Source organism: Eleutherodactylus coqui, chromosome 2, assembly GCF_035609145.1.
Source record: "Eleutherodactylus coqui strain aEleCoq1 chromosome 2, aEleCoq1.hap1, whole genome shotgun sequence".
NCBI lineage: Eukaryota > Metazoa > Chordata > Amphibia > Anura > Eleutherodactylidae > Eleutherodactylus > Eleutherodactylus coqui.
The window spans coordinates 320,735,741-320,751,467 of NC_089838.1; the positions used below are offsets into that span (position 1 = coordinate 320,735,741).

General features: G+C 43.8%; 16 non-coding genes across 16 annotated transcripts; all 16 read left to right on the forward strand.

Annotated features, from left to right (window-relative positions):
* Positions 1 to 272: 272 nt before the first annotated feature.
* On the forward strand, positions 273 to 344 carry TRNAW-CCA (transfer RNA tryptophan (anticodon CCA)). The gene has a single exon. It is a non-coding gene; the product is annotated as a tRNA-Trp (tRNA).
* Positions 345 to 1,600: 1,256 nt separating this feature from the next.
* Positions 1,601 to 1,672, forward strand: TRNAW-CCA (transfer RNA tryptophan (anticodon CCA)). The gene has a single exon. It is a non-coding gene; the product is annotated as a tRNA-Trp (tRNA).
* A 592-nt stretch (positions 1,673 to 2,264) lies between these two features.
* Positions 2,265 to 2,336, forward strand: TRNAW-CCA (transfer RNA tryptophan (anticodon CCA)). Its single transcript has one exon. It is a non-coding gene; the product is annotated as a tRNA-Trp (tRNA).
* Positions 2,337 to 2,928: 592 nt separating this feature from the next.
* Positions 2,929 to 3,000, forward strand: TRNAW-CCA (transfer RNA tryptophan (anticodon CCA)). The gene has a single exon. It is a non-coding gene; the product is annotated as a tRNA-Trp (tRNA).
* Positions 3,001 to 3,593: 593 nt separating this feature from the next.
* Positions 3,594 to 3,665, forward strand: TRNAW-CCA (transfer RNA tryptophan (anticodon CCA)). Its single transcript has one exon. It is a non-coding gene; the product is annotated as a tRNA-Trp (tRNA).
* Positions 3,666 to 4,921: 1,256 nt separating this feature from the next.
* On the forward strand, positions 4,922 to 4,993 carry TRNAW-CCA (transfer RNA tryptophan (anticodon CCA)). The gene has a single exon. It is a non-coding gene; the product is annotated as a tRNA-Trp (tRNA).
* Positions 4,994 to 5,585: 592 nt separating this feature from the next.
* On the forward strand, positions 5,586 to 5,657 carry TRNAW-CCA (transfer RNA tryptophan (anticodon CCA)). Its single transcript has one exon. It is a non-coding gene; the product is annotated as a tRNA-Trp (tRNA).
* Positions 5,658 to 6,249: 592 nt separating this feature from the next.
* TRNAW-CCA (transfer RNA tryptophan (anticodon CCA)) lies at positions 6,250 to 6,321 on the forward strand. The gene has a single exon. It is a non-coding gene; the product is annotated as a tRNA-Trp (tRNA).
* Positions 6,322 to 6,913: 592 nt separating this feature from the next.
* TRNAW-CCA (transfer RNA tryptophan (anticodon CCA)) lies at positions 6,914 to 6,985 on the forward strand. The gene has a single exon. It is a non-coding gene; the product is annotated as a tRNA-Trp (tRNA).
* Positions 6,986 to 7,578: 593 nt separating this feature from the next.
* TRNAW-CCA (transfer RNA tryptophan (anticodon CCA)) lies at positions 7,579 to 7,650 on the forward strand. The gene has a single exon. It is a non-coding gene; the product is annotated as a tRNA-Trp (tRNA).
* A 592-nt stretch (positions 7,651 to 8,242) lies between these two features.
* TRNAW-CCA (transfer RNA tryptophan (anticodon CCA)) lies at positions 8,243 to 8,314 on the forward strand. The gene has a single exon. It is a non-coding gene; the product is annotated as a tRNA-Trp (tRNA).
* Positions 8,315 to 10,234: 1,920 nt separating this feature from the next.
* Positions 10,235 to 10,306, forward strand: TRNAW-CCA (transfer RNA tryptophan (anticodon CCA)). Its single transcript has one exon. It is a non-coding gene; the product is annotated as a tRNA-Trp (tRNA).
* Positions 10,307 to 11,562: 1,256 nt separating this feature from the next.
* On the forward strand, positions 11,563 to 11,634 carry TRNAW-CCA (transfer RNA tryptophan (anticodon CCA)). Its single transcript has one exon. It is a non-coding gene; the product is annotated as a tRNA-Trp (tRNA).
* Positions 11,635 to 13,554: 1,920 nt separating this feature from the next.
* TRNAW-CCA (transfer RNA tryptophan (anticodon CCA)) lies at positions 13,555 to 13,626 on the forward strand. Its single transcript has one exon. It is a non-coding gene; the product is annotated as a tRNA-Trp (tRNA).
* Positions 13,627 to 14,218: 592 nt separating this feature from the next.
* TRNAW-CCA (transfer RNA tryptophan (anticodon CCA)) lies at positions 14,219 to 14,290 on the forward strand. The gene has a single exon. It is a non-coding gene; the product is annotated as a tRNA-Trp (tRNA).
* Positions 14,291 to 15,546: 1,256 nt separating this feature from the next.
* TRNAW-CCA (transfer RNA tryptophan (anticodon CCA)) lies at positions 15,547 to 15,618 on the forward strand. The gene has a single exon. It is a non-coding gene; the product is annotated as a tRNA-Trp (tRNA).
* The last annotated feature ends 109 nt before the right edge of the window (positions 15,619 to 15,727 follow it).

Sequence of the window (15,727 nt, forward strand, 5' to 3'; positions counted from 1 at the left end):
ATGGGGATCAAAAGCTGAAACCTCCGTGTTATTAGAACCACGGTTTAACAAAAGTGAGCAAGCAGACATGACAGACAATGCCAGTTTTTGCCTCCTGCATCTAGTTTGACATGCAGCAGCAAGAGCTTGTTGCGCAACGGTTGTGCGTTTCACTCCACATCAGAAGATTGTGCCTAGAAATCACATCCAAATCAAATCAGACTTTTCATGATCCAGTACAGATACATGATCGAAAAGAGTGCTGAACAGGGTCAGAGCACTCAAGTTTCATTGACCTTGTGGCGCAACGGTAGCGCGTCTGACTCCAGATCAGAAGGTTGCGTGTTCAAATCACGTCAGGGTCATCTGACATTTTACTCATCAACTACAAAAAATTGTTCAAAAACACTGTGGAATTGGGTTACGGCAAAAAAACAAACTTCTTTGACCTTGTGGCATAAATAAGCGTCTCTCAATGGAAGACCAGAAAGTTGCATGTGAAAATGACATTTGCACCACACTCTAAAAAAATGGAGTGAACTGGCCATGTGACATGACTGCGCTCTACGCAACCTTGATTCAAATACACATGCATCACGGCTCCACTTTTGGCACCTAAAAGAGGCCGAAGACTTTGTCAAAAGATAGCTTGACGGCACTTCAGATGCTGGAGAACCTAGCCCATATGGGGATAAAAAGCTGAAACCTCCGTGTTATTAGAACCACGGTTTAACAAAAGTGAGCAAGCAGACATGACAGACAATGCCAGTTTTTGCCTCCTGCATCTAGTTTGACATGCAGCAGCAAGAGCTTGTTGCGCAACGGTTGTGCGTTTCACTCCACATCAGAAGATTGTGCCTAGAAATCAAATCCAAATCAAATCAGACTTTTCATGATCCAGTACAGATACATGATCGAAAAGAGTGCTGAACAGGGTCAGAGCACTCAAGTTTCATTGACCTTGTGGTGCAACGGTAGCGCGTCTGACTCCAGATCAGAAGGTTGCGTGTTCAAATCACGTCAGGGTCATCTGACATTTTACTCATCAACTACAAAAAATTATTCAAAAACACTGTGGAATTGGGTTACGGCAAAAAAACAAACTTCTTTGACCTTGTGGCATAAATAAGCGTCTCTCAATGGAAGACCAGAAAGTTGCATGTGAAAATGACATTTGCACCACACTCTAAAAAAATGGAGTGAACTGGCCATGTGACATGACTGCGCTCTACGCAACCTTGATTCAAATACACATGCATCACGGCTCCACTTTTGGCACCTAAAAGAGGCCGAAGACTTTGTCAAAAGATAGCTTGACGGCACTTCAGATGCTGGAGAACCTAGCCCATATGGGGATCAAAAGCTGAAACCTCCGTGTTATTAGAACCACGGTTTAACAAAAGTGAGCAAGCAGACATGACACACAATGCCAGTTTTTGCCTCCTGCATCTAGTTTGACATGCAGCAGCAAGAGCTTGTTGCGCAACGGTTGTGCGTTTCACTCCACATCAGAAAATTGTGCCTTGAAATCACATCCAAATCAAATCAGACTTTTCATGATCCAGTACAGATACATGATCGAAAAGAGTGCTGAACAGGGTCAGAGCACTCAAGTTTCATTGACCTTGTGGCGCAACGGTAGCGCGTCTGACTCCAGATCAGAAGGTTACGTGTTCAAATCACGTCAGGGTCATCTGACATTTTACTCATCAACTACAAAAAATTGTTCAAAAACACTGTGGAATTGGGTTACGGCAAAAAAACAAACTTCTTTGACCTTGTGGCATAAATAAGCGTCTCTCAATGGAAGACCAGAAAGTTGCATGGGAAAATGACATTTGCACCACACTCTAAAAAAATGGAGTGAACTGGCCATGTGACATGACTGCGCTCTACGCAACCTTTATTCAAATACACATGCATCACGGCTCCACTTTTGGCACCCAAAAGTGGCCGAAGACTTTGTCAAAAGATAGCTTGACGGCACTTCAGATGCTGGAGAACCTAGCCCATATGGGGATCAAAAGCTGAAACCTCCGTGTTATTAGAACCACGGTTTAACAAAAGTGAGCAAGCAGACATGACACACAATGCCAGTTTTTGCTTCCTGCATCTAGTTTGACATGCAGCAGCAAGAGCTTGTTGCGCAACGGTTGTGCGTTTCACTCCACATCAGAAGATTGTGCCTAGAAATCACATCCAAATCAAATCAGACTTTTCATGATCCAGTACAGATACATGATCGAAAAGAGTGCTGAACAGGGTCAGAGTACTCAAGTTTCATTGACCTTGTGGCGCAACGGTAGCGCGTCTGACTCCAGATCAGAAGGTTGCGTGTTCAAATCACGTCAGGGTCATCTGACATTTTACTCATCAACTACAAAAAATTGTTCAAAAACACTGTGGAATTGGGTTACGGCAAAAAAACAAACTTCTTTGACCTTGTGGCATAAATAAGCGTCTCTCAATGGAAGACCAGAAAGTTGCATGTGAAAATGACATTTGCACCACACTCTAAAAAAATGGAGTGAACTGGCCATGTGACATGACTGCGCTCTACGCAACCTTTATTCAAATACACATGCATCACGGCTCCACTTTTGGCACCCAAAAGTGGCCGAAGACTTTGTCAAAAGATAGCTTGACGGCACTTCAGATGCTGGAGAACCTAGCCCATATGGGGATCAAAAGCTGAAACCTCCGTGTTATTAGAACCACGGTTTAACAAAAGTGAGCAAGCAGACATGACACACAATGCCAGTTTTTGCCTCCTGCATCTAGTTTGACATGCAGCAGCAAGAGCTTGTTGCGCAACGGTTGTGCGTTTCACTCCACATCAGAAGATTGTGCCTAGAAATCACATCCAAATCAAATCAGACTTTTCATGAACCAGTACAGATACATGATCGAAAAGAGTGCTGAACAGTGTCAGCACACTCAAGTTTCATTGACCTTGTGGCGCAACGGTAGCGCGTCTGACTCCAGATCAGAAGGTTGCGTGTTCAAATCACGTCAGGGTCATCTGACATTTTACTCATCAACTACAAAAAATTGTTCAAAAACACTGTGGAATTGGGTTACGGCAAAAAAAGCAAACTTCTTTGACCTTGTGGCATAAATAAGCGTCTCTCAATGGAAGACCAGAAAGTTGCATGTGAAAATGACATTTGCACCAGACTCTAAAAAAATGGAGTGAACTGGCCATGTGACATGACTGCGCTCTACGCAACCTTGATTCAAATACACATGCATCACGGCTCCACTTTTGGCACCCAAAAGAGGCCAAAGACTTTGTCAAAAGATAGCTTGACGGCACTTCAGATGCTGGAGAACCTAGCCCATATGGGGATCAAAAGCTGAAACCTCCGTGTTATTAGAACCACGGTTTAACAAAAGTGAGCAAGCAGACATGACACACAATGCCAGTTTTTGCCTCCTGCATCTAGTTTGACATGCAGCAGCAAGAGCTTGTTGCGCAACGGTTGTGCGTTTCACTCCACATCAGAAGATTGTGCCTAGAAATCACATCCAAATCAAATCAGACTTTTCATGATCCAGTACAGATACATGATCGAAAAGAGTGCTGAACAGGGTCAGAGCACTCAAGTTTCATTGACCTTGTGGCGCAACGGTAGCGCGTCTGACTCCAGATCAGAAGGTTGCGTGTTCAAATCACGTCAGGGTCATCTGACATTTTACTCATCAACTACAAAAAATTGTTCAAAAACACTGTGGAATTGGGTTACGGCAAAAAAACAAACTTCTTTGACCTTGTGGCATAAATAAGCGTCTCTCAATGGAAGACCAGAAAGTTGCATGTGAAAATGACATTTGCACCACACTCTAAAAAAATGGAGTGAACTGGCCATGTGACATGACTGCGCTCTACGCAACCTTGATTCAAATACACATGCATCACGGCTCCACTTTTGGCACCTAAAAGAGGCCGAAGACTTTGTCAAAAGATAGCTTGACGGCACTTCAGATGCTGGAGAACCTAGCCCATATGGGGATCAAAAGCTGAAACCTCCGTGTTATTAGAACCACGGTTTAACAAAAGTGAGCAAGCAGACATGACACACAATGCCAGTTTTTGCCTCCTGCATCTAGTTTGACATGCAGCAGCAAGAGCTTGTTGCGCAACGGTTGTGCGTTTCACTCCACATCAGAAAATTGTGCCTAGAAATCACATCCAAATCAAATCAGACTTTTCATGATCCAGTACAGATACATGATCGAAAAGAGTGCTGAACAGGGTCAGAGCACTCAAGTTTCATTGACCTTGTGGCGCAACGGTAGCGCGTCTGCCTCCAGATCAGAAGGTTGCGTGTTCAAATCACGTCAGGGTCATCTGACATTTTACTCATCAACTACAAAAAATTGTTCAAAAACACTGTGGAATTGGGTTACGGCAAAAAAACAAACTTCTTTGACCTTGTGGCATAAATAAGCGTCTCTCAATGGAAGACCAGAAAGTTGCATGGGAAAATGACATTTGCACCACACTCTAAAAAAATGGAGTGAACTGGCCATGTGACATGACTGCGCTCTACGCAACCTTTATTCAAATACACATGCATCACGGCTCCACTTTTGGCACCCAAAAGAGGCCGAAGACTTTGTCAAAAGATAGCTTGACGGCACTTCAGATGCTGGAGAACCTAGCCCATATGGGGATCAAAAGCTGAAACCTCCGTGTTATTAGAACCACGGTTTAACAAAAGTGAGCAAGCAGACATGACACACAATGCCAGTTTTTGCCTCCTGCATCTAGTTTGACATGCAGCAGCAAGAGCTTGTTGCGCAACGGTTGTGCGTTTCACTCCACATCAGAAGATTGTGCCTAGAAATCACATCCAAATCAAATCAGACTTTTCATGAACCAGTACAGATACATGATCGAAAAGAGTGCTGAACAGTGTCAGCACACTCAAGTTTCATTGACCTTGTGGCGCAACGGTAGCGCGTCTGACTCCAGATCAGAAGGTTGCGTGTTCAAATCACGTCAGGGTCATCTGACATTTTACTCATCAACTACAAAAAATTGTTCAAAAACACTGTGGAATTGGGTTACGGCAAAAAAACAAACTTCTTTGACCTCGTGGCATAAATAAGCGTCTCTCAATAGAAGACCAGAAAGTTGCATGTGAAAATGACATTTGCACCACACTCTAAAAAAATGGAGTGAACTGGCCATGTGACATGACTGCGCTCTACGCAACCTTGATTCAAATACACATGCATCACGGCTCCACTTTTGGCACCTAAAAGAGGCCGAAGACTTTGTCAAAAGATAGCTTGACGGCACTTCAGATGCTGGAGAACCTAGCCCATATGGGGATCAAAAGCTGAAACCTCCGTGTTATTAGAACCACGGTTTAACAAAAGTGAGCAAGCAGACATGACACACAATGCCAGTTTTTGCCTCCTGCATCTAGTTTGACATGCAGCAGCAAGAGCTTGTTGCGCAACGGTTGTGCGTTTCACTCCACATCAGAAGATTGTGCCTAGAAATCACATCCAAATCAAATCAGACTTTTCATGATCCAGTACAGATACATGATCGAAAAGAGTGCTGAACAGGGTCAGAGCACTCAAGTTTCATTGACCTTGTGGCGCAACGGTAGCGCGTCTGACTCCAGATCAGAAGGTTGCGTGTTCAAATCACGTCAGGGTCATCTGACATTTTACTCATCAACCACAAAAAATTGTTCAAAAACACTGTGGAATTGGGTTACGGCAAAAAAACAAACTTCTTTGACCTCGTGGCATAAATAAGCGTCTCTCAATAGAAGACCAGAAAGTTGCATGTGAAAATGACATTTGCACCACACTCTAAAAAAATGGAGTGAACTGGCCATGTGACATGACTGCGCTCTACGCAACCTTGATTCAAATACACATGCATCACGGCTCCACTTTTGGAACCCAAAAGAGGCCGAAGACTTTGTCAAAAGATAGCTTGACGGCACTTCAGATGCTGGAGAACCTAGCCCATATGGGGATCAAAAGCTGAAACCTCGGTGTTATTAGAACCACGGTTTAACAAAAGTGAGCAAGCAGACATGACACACAATGCCAGTTTTTGCCTCCTGCATCTAGTTTGACATGCAGCAGCAAGAGCTTGTTGCGCAACGGTTGTGCGTTTCACTCCACATCAGAAGATTGTGCCTAGAAATCACATCCAAATCAAATCAGACTTTTCATGATCCAGTACAGATACATGATCGAAAAGAGTGCTGAACAGGGTCAGAGCACTCAAGTTTCATTGACCTTGTGGCGCAACGGTAGCGCGTCTGACTCCAGATCAGAAGGTTGCGTGTTCAAATCACGTCAGGGTCATCTGACATTTTACTCATCAACTACAAAAAATTGTTCAAAAACACTGTGGAATTGGGTTACGGCAAAAAAACAAACTTCTTTGACCTTGTGGCATAAATAAGCGTCTCTCAATGGAAGACCAGAAAGTTGCATGGGAAAATGACATTTGCACCACACTCTAAAAAAATGGAGTGAACTGGCCATGTGACATGACTGCGCTCTACGCAACCTTTATTCAAATACACATGCATCACGGCTCCACTTTTGGCACCCAAAAGTGGCCGAAGACTTTGTCAAAAGATAGCTTGACGGCACTTCAGATGCTGGAGAACCTAGCCCATATGGGGATCAAAAGCTGAAACCTCCGTGTTATTAGAACCACGGTTTAACAAAAGTGAGCAAGCAGACATGACACACAATGCCAGTTTTTGCCTCCTGCATCTAGTTTGACATGCAGCAGCAAGAGCTTGTTGCGCAACGGTTGTGCGTTTCACTCCACATCAGAAGATTGTGCCTAGAAATCACATCCAAATCAAATCAGACTTTTCATGAACCAGTACAGATACATGATCGAAAAGAGTGCTGAACAGTGTCAGCACACTCAAGTTTCATTGACCTTGTGGCGCAACGGTAGCGCGTCTGACTCCAGATCAGAAGGTTGCGTGTTCAAATCACGTCAGGGTCATCTGACATTTTACTCATCAACTACAAAAAATTGTTCAAAAACACTGTGGAATTGGGTTACGGCAAAAAAAGCAAACTTCTTTGACCTTGTGGCATAAATAAGCGTCTCTCAATGGAAGACCAGAAAGTTGCATGTGAAAATGACATTTGCACCAGACTCTAAAAAAATGGAGTGAACTGGCCATGTGACATGACTGTGCTCTACGCAACCTTGATTCAAATACACATGCATCACGGCTCCACTTTTGGCACTCAAAAGAGGCCAAAGACTTTGTCAAAAGATAGCTTGACGGCACTTCAGATGCTGGAGAACCTAGCCCATATGGGGATCAAAAGCTGAAACCTCCGTGTTATTAGAACCACGGTTTAACAAAAGTGAGCAAGCAGACATGACACACAATGCCAGTTTTTGCCTCCTGCATCTAGTTTGACATGCAGCAGCAAGAGCTTGTTGCGCAACGGTTGTGCGTTTCACTCCACATCAGAAAATTGTGCCTAGAAATCACATCCAAATCAAATCAGACTTTTCATGAACCAGTACAGATACATGATCGAAAAGAGTGCTGAACAGGGTCAGAGCACTCAAATTTCATCGACCTTGTGGCGCAACGGTAGCGCGTCTGACTCCAGATCAGAAGGTTGCGTGTTCAAATCACGTCAGGGTCATCTGACATTTTACTCATCAACTACAAAAAATTGTTCAAAAACACTGTGGAATTGGGTTACGGCAAAAAAACAAACTTCTTTGACCTTGTGGCATAAATAAGCGTCTCTCAATGGAAGACCAGAAAGTTGCATGTGAAAATGACATTTGCACCACACTCTAAGAAAATGGAGTGAACTGGCCATGTGACATGACTGCGCTCTACGCAACCTTGATTCAAATACACATGCATCACGGCTCCACTTTTGGCACCCAAAAGAGGCCGAAGACTTTGTCAAAAGATAGCTTGACGGCACTTCAGATGCTGGAGAACCTAGCCCATATGGGGATCAAAAGCTGAAACCTCCGTGTTATTAGAACCACGGTTTAACAAAAGTGAGCAAGCAGACATGACACACAATGCCAGTTTTTGCCTCCTGCATCTAGTTTGACATGCAGCAGCAAGAGCTTGTTGCGCAACGGTTGTGCGTTTCACTCCAAATTAGAAGATTGTGCCTAGAAATCACATCCAAATCAAATCAGACTTTTCATGAACCAGTACAGATACATGATCGAAAAGAGTGCTGAACAGTGTCAGCGCACTCAAGTTTCATTGACCTTGTGGCGCAACGGTAGCGCGTCTGACTCCAGATCAGAAGGTTGCGTGTTCAAATCACGTCAGGGTCATCTGACATTTTACTGATCAACTACAAAAAACTGTTCAAAAACACTGTGGAATTGGGTAACGGCAAAAAAGCAAACTTCTTTGACCTTGTGGCATAAATAAGCGTCTCTCAATGGAAGACCAGAAAGTTGCATGGGAAAATGACATTTGCACCACACTCTAAAAAAATGGAGTGAACTGGCCATGTGACATGACTGCGCTCTACGCAACCTTGATTCAAATACACATGCATCACGGCTCCACTTTTGGCACCCAAAAGAGGCCGAAGACTTTGTCAAAAGATAGCTTGACGGCACTTCAGATGCTGGAGAACCTAGCCCATATGGGGATCAAAAGCTGAAACCTCCGTGTTATTAGAACCACGGTTTAACAAAAGTGAGCAAGCAGACATGACACACAATGCCAGTTTTTGCCTCCTGCATCTAGTTTGACATGCAGCAGCAAGAGCTTGTTGCGCAACGGTTGTGCGTTTCACTCCACATCAGAAGATTGTGCCTAGAAATCACGGCCAAATCAAATCAGACTTTTCATGATCCAGTACAGATACATGATCGAAAAGAGTGCTGAACAGGGTCAGAGGACTCAAGTTTCATTGACCTTGTGGCGCAACGGTAGCGCGTCTGACTCCAGATCAGACGGTTGCGTGTTCAAATCACGTCAGGGTCATCTGACATTTTACTCATCAACTACAAAAAATTGTTCAAAAAGACTGTGGAATTGGGTTACGGCAAAAAAACAAACTTCTTTGACCTTGTGGCATAAATAAGCGTCTCTCAATGGAAGACCAGAAAGTTGCATGGGAAAATGACATTTGCACCACACTCTAAAAAAATGGAGTGAACTGGCCATGTGACATGACTGCGCTCTACGCAACCTTGATTCAAATACACATGCATCACGGCTCCACTTTTGGCACCCAAAAGAGGCCGAAGACTTTGTCAAAAGATAGCTTGACGGCACTTCAGATGCTGGAGAACCTAGCCCATATGGGGATCAAAAGCTGAAACCTCCGTGTTATTAGAACCACGGTTTAACAAAAGTGAGCAAGCAGACATGACACACAATGCCAGTTTTTGCCTCCTGCATCTAGTTTGACATGCAGCAGCAAGAGCTTGTTGCGCAACGGTTGTGCGTTTCACTCCACATCAGAAGATTGTGCCTAGAAATCACATCCAAATCAAATCAGACTTTTCATGAACCAGTACAGATACATGATCGAAAAGAGTGCTGAACAGGGTCAGAGCACTCAAGTTTCATTGACCTTGTGGCACAACGGTAGCGCGTCTGACTCCAGATCAGAAGGTTGCGTGTTCAAATCACGTCAGGGTCATCTGACATTTTACTCATCAACCACAAAAAAAAGTTCAAAAACACTGTGGAATTGGGTTACGGCAAAAAAACAAACTTCTTTGACCTCGTGGCATAAATAAGCGTCTCTCAATGGAAGACCAGAAAGTTGCATGTGAAAATGACATTTGCACCACACTCTAAAAAAATGGAGTGAACTGGCCATGTGACATGACTGCGCTCTACGCAACCTTGATTCAAATACACATGCATCACGGCTCCACTTTTGGCACCTAAAAGAGGCCGAAGACTTTGTCAAAAGATAGCTTGACGGCACTTCAGATGCTGGAGAACCTAGCCCATATGGGGATCAAAAGCTGAAACCTCGGTGTTATTAGAACCACGGTTTAACAAAAGTGAGCAAGCAGACATGACACACAATGCCAGTTTTTGCCTCCTGCATCTAGTTTGACATGCAGCAGCAAGAGCTTGTTGCGCAACGGTTGTGCGTTTCACTCCACATCAGAAGATTGTGCCTAGAAATCACATCCAAATCAAATCAGACTTTTCATGATCCAGTACAGATACATGATCGAAAAGAGTGCTGAACAGGGTCAGAGCACTCAAGTTTCATTGACCTTGTGGCGCAACGGTAGCGCGTCTGACTCCAGATCAGAAGGTTGCGTGTTCAAATCACGTCAGGGTCATCTGACATTTTACTCATCAACTACAAAAAATTGTTCAAAAACACTGTGGAATTGGGTTACGGCAAAAAAACAAACTTCTTTGACCTCGTGGCATAAATAAGCGTCTCTCAATAGAAGACCAGAAAGTTGCATGTGAAAATGACATTTGCACCACACTCTAAAAAAATGGAGTGAACTGGCCATGTGACATGACTGCGCTCTACGCAACCTTGATTCAAATACACATGCATCATGGCTCCACTTTTGGCACCTAAAAGAGGCCGAAGACTTTGTCAAAAGATAGCTTGACGGCACTTCAGATGCTGGAGAACCTAGCCCATATGGGGATAAAAAGCTGAAACCTCCGTGTTATTAGAACCACGGTTTAACAAAAGTGAGCAAGCAGACATGACACACAATGCCAGTTTTTGCCTCATGCATCTAGTTTGACATGCAGCAGCAAGAGCTTGTTGCGCAACGGTTGTGCGTTTCACTCCACATCAGAAGATTGTGCCTAGAAATCACATCCAAATCAAATCAGACTTTTCATGAACCAGTACAGATACATGATCGAAAAGAGTGCTGTACAGTGTCAGCACACTCAAGTTTCATTGACCTTGTGGCGCAACGGTAGCGCGTCTGACTCCACATCAGAAGGTTGCTTTTTCAAATCACGTCAGGGTCATCTGACATTTTACTCATCAACTACAAAAAATTGTTCAAAAACACTGTGGAATTGGGTTACGGCAAAAAAACAAACTTCTTTGACCTTGTGGCATAAATAAGCGTCTCTCAATGGAAGACCAGAAAGTTGCATGTGAAAATGACATTTGCACCACACTCTAAAAAAATGGAGTGAACTGGCCATGTGACATGACTGCGCTCTACGCAACCTTGATTCAAATACACATGCATCACGGCTCCACTTTTGGCACCCAAAAGAGGCCAAAGACTTTGTCAAAAGATAGCTTGACGGCACTTCAGATGCTGGAGAACCTAGCCCATATGGGGATCAAAAGCTGAAACCTCCGTGTTATTAGAACCACGGTTTAACAAAAGTGAGCAAGCAGACATGACAGACAATGCCAGTTTTTGCCTCCTGCATCTAGTTTGACATGCAGCAGCAAGAGCTTGTTGCGCAACGGTTGTGCGTTTCACTCCACATCAGAAGATTGTGCCTAGAAATCACATCCAAATCAAATCAGACTTTTCATGATCCAGTACAGATACATGATCGAAAAGAGTGCTGAACAGGGTCAGAGCACTCAAGTTTCATTGACCTTGTGGCGCAACGGTAGCGCGTCTGACTCCAGATCAGAAGGTTGCGTGTTCAAATCACGTCAGGGTCATCTGACATTTTACTCATCAACTACAAAAAATTGTTCAAAAACACTGTGGAATTGGGTTACGGCAAAAAAACAAACTTCTTTGACCTTGTGGCATAAATAAGCGTCTCTCAATGGAAGACCAGAAAGTTGCATGTGAAAATGACATTTGCACCACACTCTAAAAAAATGGAGTGAACTGGCCATGTGACATGACTGCGCTCTACGCAACCTTGATTCAAATACACATGCATCACGGCTCCACTTTTGGCACCTAAAAGAGGCCGAAGACTTTGTCAAAAGATAGCTTGACGGCACTTCAGATGCTGGAGAACCTAGCCCATATGGGGATAAAAAGCTGAAACCTCCGTGTTATTAGAACCACGGTTTAACAAAAGTGAGCAAGCAGACATGACACACAATGCCAGTTTTTGCCTCCTGCATCTAGTTTGACATGCAGCAGCAAGAGCTTGTTGCGCAACGGTTGTGCGTTTCACTCCACATCAGAAGATTGTGCCTAGAAATCACGGCCAAATCAAATCAGACTTTTCATGATCCAGTACAGATACATGATCGAAAAGAGTGCTGAACAGGGTCAGAGGACTCAAGTTTCATTGACCTTGTGGCGCAACGGTAGCGCGTCTGACTCCAGATCAGACGGTTGCGTGTTCAAATCACGTCCGGGTCATCTGACATTTTACTCATCAACTACAAAAAATTGTTCAAAAAGACTGTGGAATTGGGTTACGGCAAAAAAACAAACTTCTTTGACCTTGTGGCATAAATAAGCGTCTCTCAATGGAAGACCAGAAAGTTGCATGGGAAAATGACATTTGCACCACACTCTAAAAAAATGGAGTGAACTGGCCATGTGACATGACTGCGCTCTATGCAACCTTGATTCAAATACACATGCATCACGGCTCCACTTTTGGCACCCAAAAGAGGCCAAAGACTTTGTCAAAAGATAGCTTGACGGCACTTCAGATGCTGGAGAACCTAGCCCATATGGGGATCAAAAGCTGAAACCTCCGTGTTATTAGAACCACGGTTTAACAAAAGTGAGCAAGCAGACATGACACACAACGCCAGTTTTTGCCTCCTGCATCTAGTTTGACATGCAGCAGCAAGAGCTTGTTGCGCAACGGTTGTGCGTTTCACTCCACATCAGAAGATTGTGCCTAGAAATCACATCCAAATCAAATCAGACTTTTCATGATCCAGTACAGATACATGATCGAAAAGAGTGCTGAACAGGGTCAGAGCACTCAAGTTTCATTGACCTTGTGGCACAACGGTAGCGCGTCTGACTCCAGATCAGAAGGTTGCGTGTTCAAATCACGTCAGGGTCATCTGACATTTTACTCATCAACCACAAAAAAAAGTTCAAAAACACTGTGGAATTGGGTTACGGCAAAAAAACAAACTTCTTTGACCTCGTGGCATAAATAAGCGTCTCTCAATGGAAGACCAGAAAGTTGCATGTGAAAATGACATTTGCACCACACTCTAAAAAAATGGAGTGAACTGGCCATGTGACATGACTGCGCTCTACGCAACCTTGATTCAAATACACATGCATCACGGCTCCACTTTTGGCACCTAAAAGAGGCCGAAGACTTTGTCAAAAGATAGCTTGACGGCACTTCAGATGCTGGAGAACCTAGCCCATATGGGGATCAAAAGCTGAAACCTCGGTGTTATTAGAACCACGGTTTAACAAAAGTGAGCAAGCAGACATGACACACAATGCCAGTTTTTGCCTCCTGCATCTAGTTTGACATGCAGCAGCAAGAGCTTGTTGCGCAACGGTTGTGCGTTTCACTCCACATCAGAAGATTGTGCCTAGAAATCACATCCAAATCAAATCAGACTTTTCATGATCCAGTACAGATACATGATCGAAAAGAGTGCTGAACAGGGTCAGAGCACTCAAGTTTCATTGACCTTGTGGCGCAACGGTAGCGCGTCTGACTCCAGATCAGAAGGTTGCGTGTTCAAATCACGTCAGGGTCATCTGACATTTTACTCATCAACTACAAAAAATTGTTCAAAAACACTGTGGAATTGGGTTACGGCAAAAAAACAAACTTCTTTGACCTCGTGGCATAAATAAGCGTCTCTCAATAGAAGACCAGAAAGTTGCATGTGAAAATGACATTTGCACCACACTCTAAAAAAATGGAGTGAACTGGCCATGTGACATGACTGCGCTCTACGCAACCTTGATTCAAATACACATGCATCATGGCTCCACTTTTGGCACCTAAAAGAGGCCGAAGACTTTGTCAAAAGATAGCTTGACGGCACTTCAGATGCTGGAGAACCTAGCCCATATGGGGATAAAAAGCTGAAACCTCCGTGTTATTAGAACCACGGTTTAACAAAAGTGAGCAAGCAGACATGACACACAATGCCAGTTTTTGCCTCATGCATCTAGTTTGACATGCAGCAGCAAGAGCTTGTTGCGCAACGGTTGTGCGTTTCACTCCACATCAGAAGATTGTGCCTAGAAATCACATCCAAATCAAATCAGACTTTTCATGATCCAGTACAGATACATGATCGAAAAGAGTGCTGAACAGGGTCAGAGCACTCAAGTTTCATTGACCTTGTGGCGCAACGGTAGCGCGTCTGACTCCAGATCAGAAGGTTGCGTGTTCAAATCACGTCAGGGTCATCTGACATTTTACTCATCAACTACAAAAAATTGTTCAAAAACACTGTGGAATTGGGTTACGGCAAAAAAACAAACTTCTTTGACCTTGTGGCATAAATAAGCGTCTCTCAATGGAAGACCAGAAAGTTGCATGTGAAAATGACATTTGCACCACACTCTAAAAAAATGGAGTGAACTGGCCATGTGACATGACTGCGCTCTACGCAACCTTGATTCAAATACACATGCATCACGGCTCCACTTTTGGCACCTAAAAGAGGCCGAAGACTTTGTCAAAAGATAGCTTGACGGCACTTCAGATGCTGGAGAACCTAGCCCATATGGGGATCAAAAGCTGAAACCTCCGTGTTATTAGAACCACGGTTTAACAAAAGTGAGCAAGCAGACATGACACACAATGCCAGTTTTTGCCTCCTGCATCTAGTTTGACATGCAGCAGCAAGAGCTTGTTGCACAACGGTTGTGCGTTTCACTCCACATCAGAAGATTGTGCCTAGAAATCACATCCAAATCAAATCAGACTTTTCATGATCCAGTACAGATACATGATCGAAAAGAGTGCTGAACAGGGTCAGAGCACTCAAGTTTCATTGACCTTGTGGCGCAACAGTAGCGCGTCTGACTCCAGATCAGAAGGTTGCGTGTTCAAATCACGTCAGGGTCATCTGACATTTTACTCATCAACTACAAAAAATTGTTCAAAAACACTGTGGAATTGGGTTACGGCAAAAAAGCAAACTTCTTTGACCTTGTGGCATAAATAAGCGTCTCTCAATGGAAGACAAGAAAGTTGCATGTGAAAATGACATTTGCACCACACTCTAAAAAAATGGAGTGAACTGGCCATGTGACATGACTGCGCTCTACGCAACCTTGATTCAAATACACATGCATCACGGCTCCACTTTTGGCACATAAAAGAGGCCGAAGACTTTGTCAAAAGATAGCTTGACGGCACTTCAGATGCTGGAGAACCTAGCCCATATGGGGATCAAAAGCTGAAACCTCCGTGTTATTAGAACCACGGTTTAACAAAAGTGAGCAAGCAGACATGACACACAATGCCAGTTTTTGCCTCCTGCATCTAGTTTGACATGCAGCAGCAAGAGCTTGTTGCGCAACGGTTGTGCGTTTCACTACACATCAGAAAATTGTGCCTAGAAATCACATCCAAATCAAATCAGACTTTTCATGAACCAGTACAGATACATGATCGAAAAGAGTGCTGAACAGGGTCAGAGCACTCAAATTTCATTGACCTTGTGGCGCAACGGTAGCGCGTCTGACTCCAGATCAGAAGGTTGCGTGTTCAAATCACGTCAGGGTCATCTGACATTTTACTCATCAACTACAAAAAATTGTTCAAAAACACTGTGGAATTGGGTTACGGCAAAAAAACAAACTTCTTTGACCTTGTGGCATAAATAAGCGTCTCTC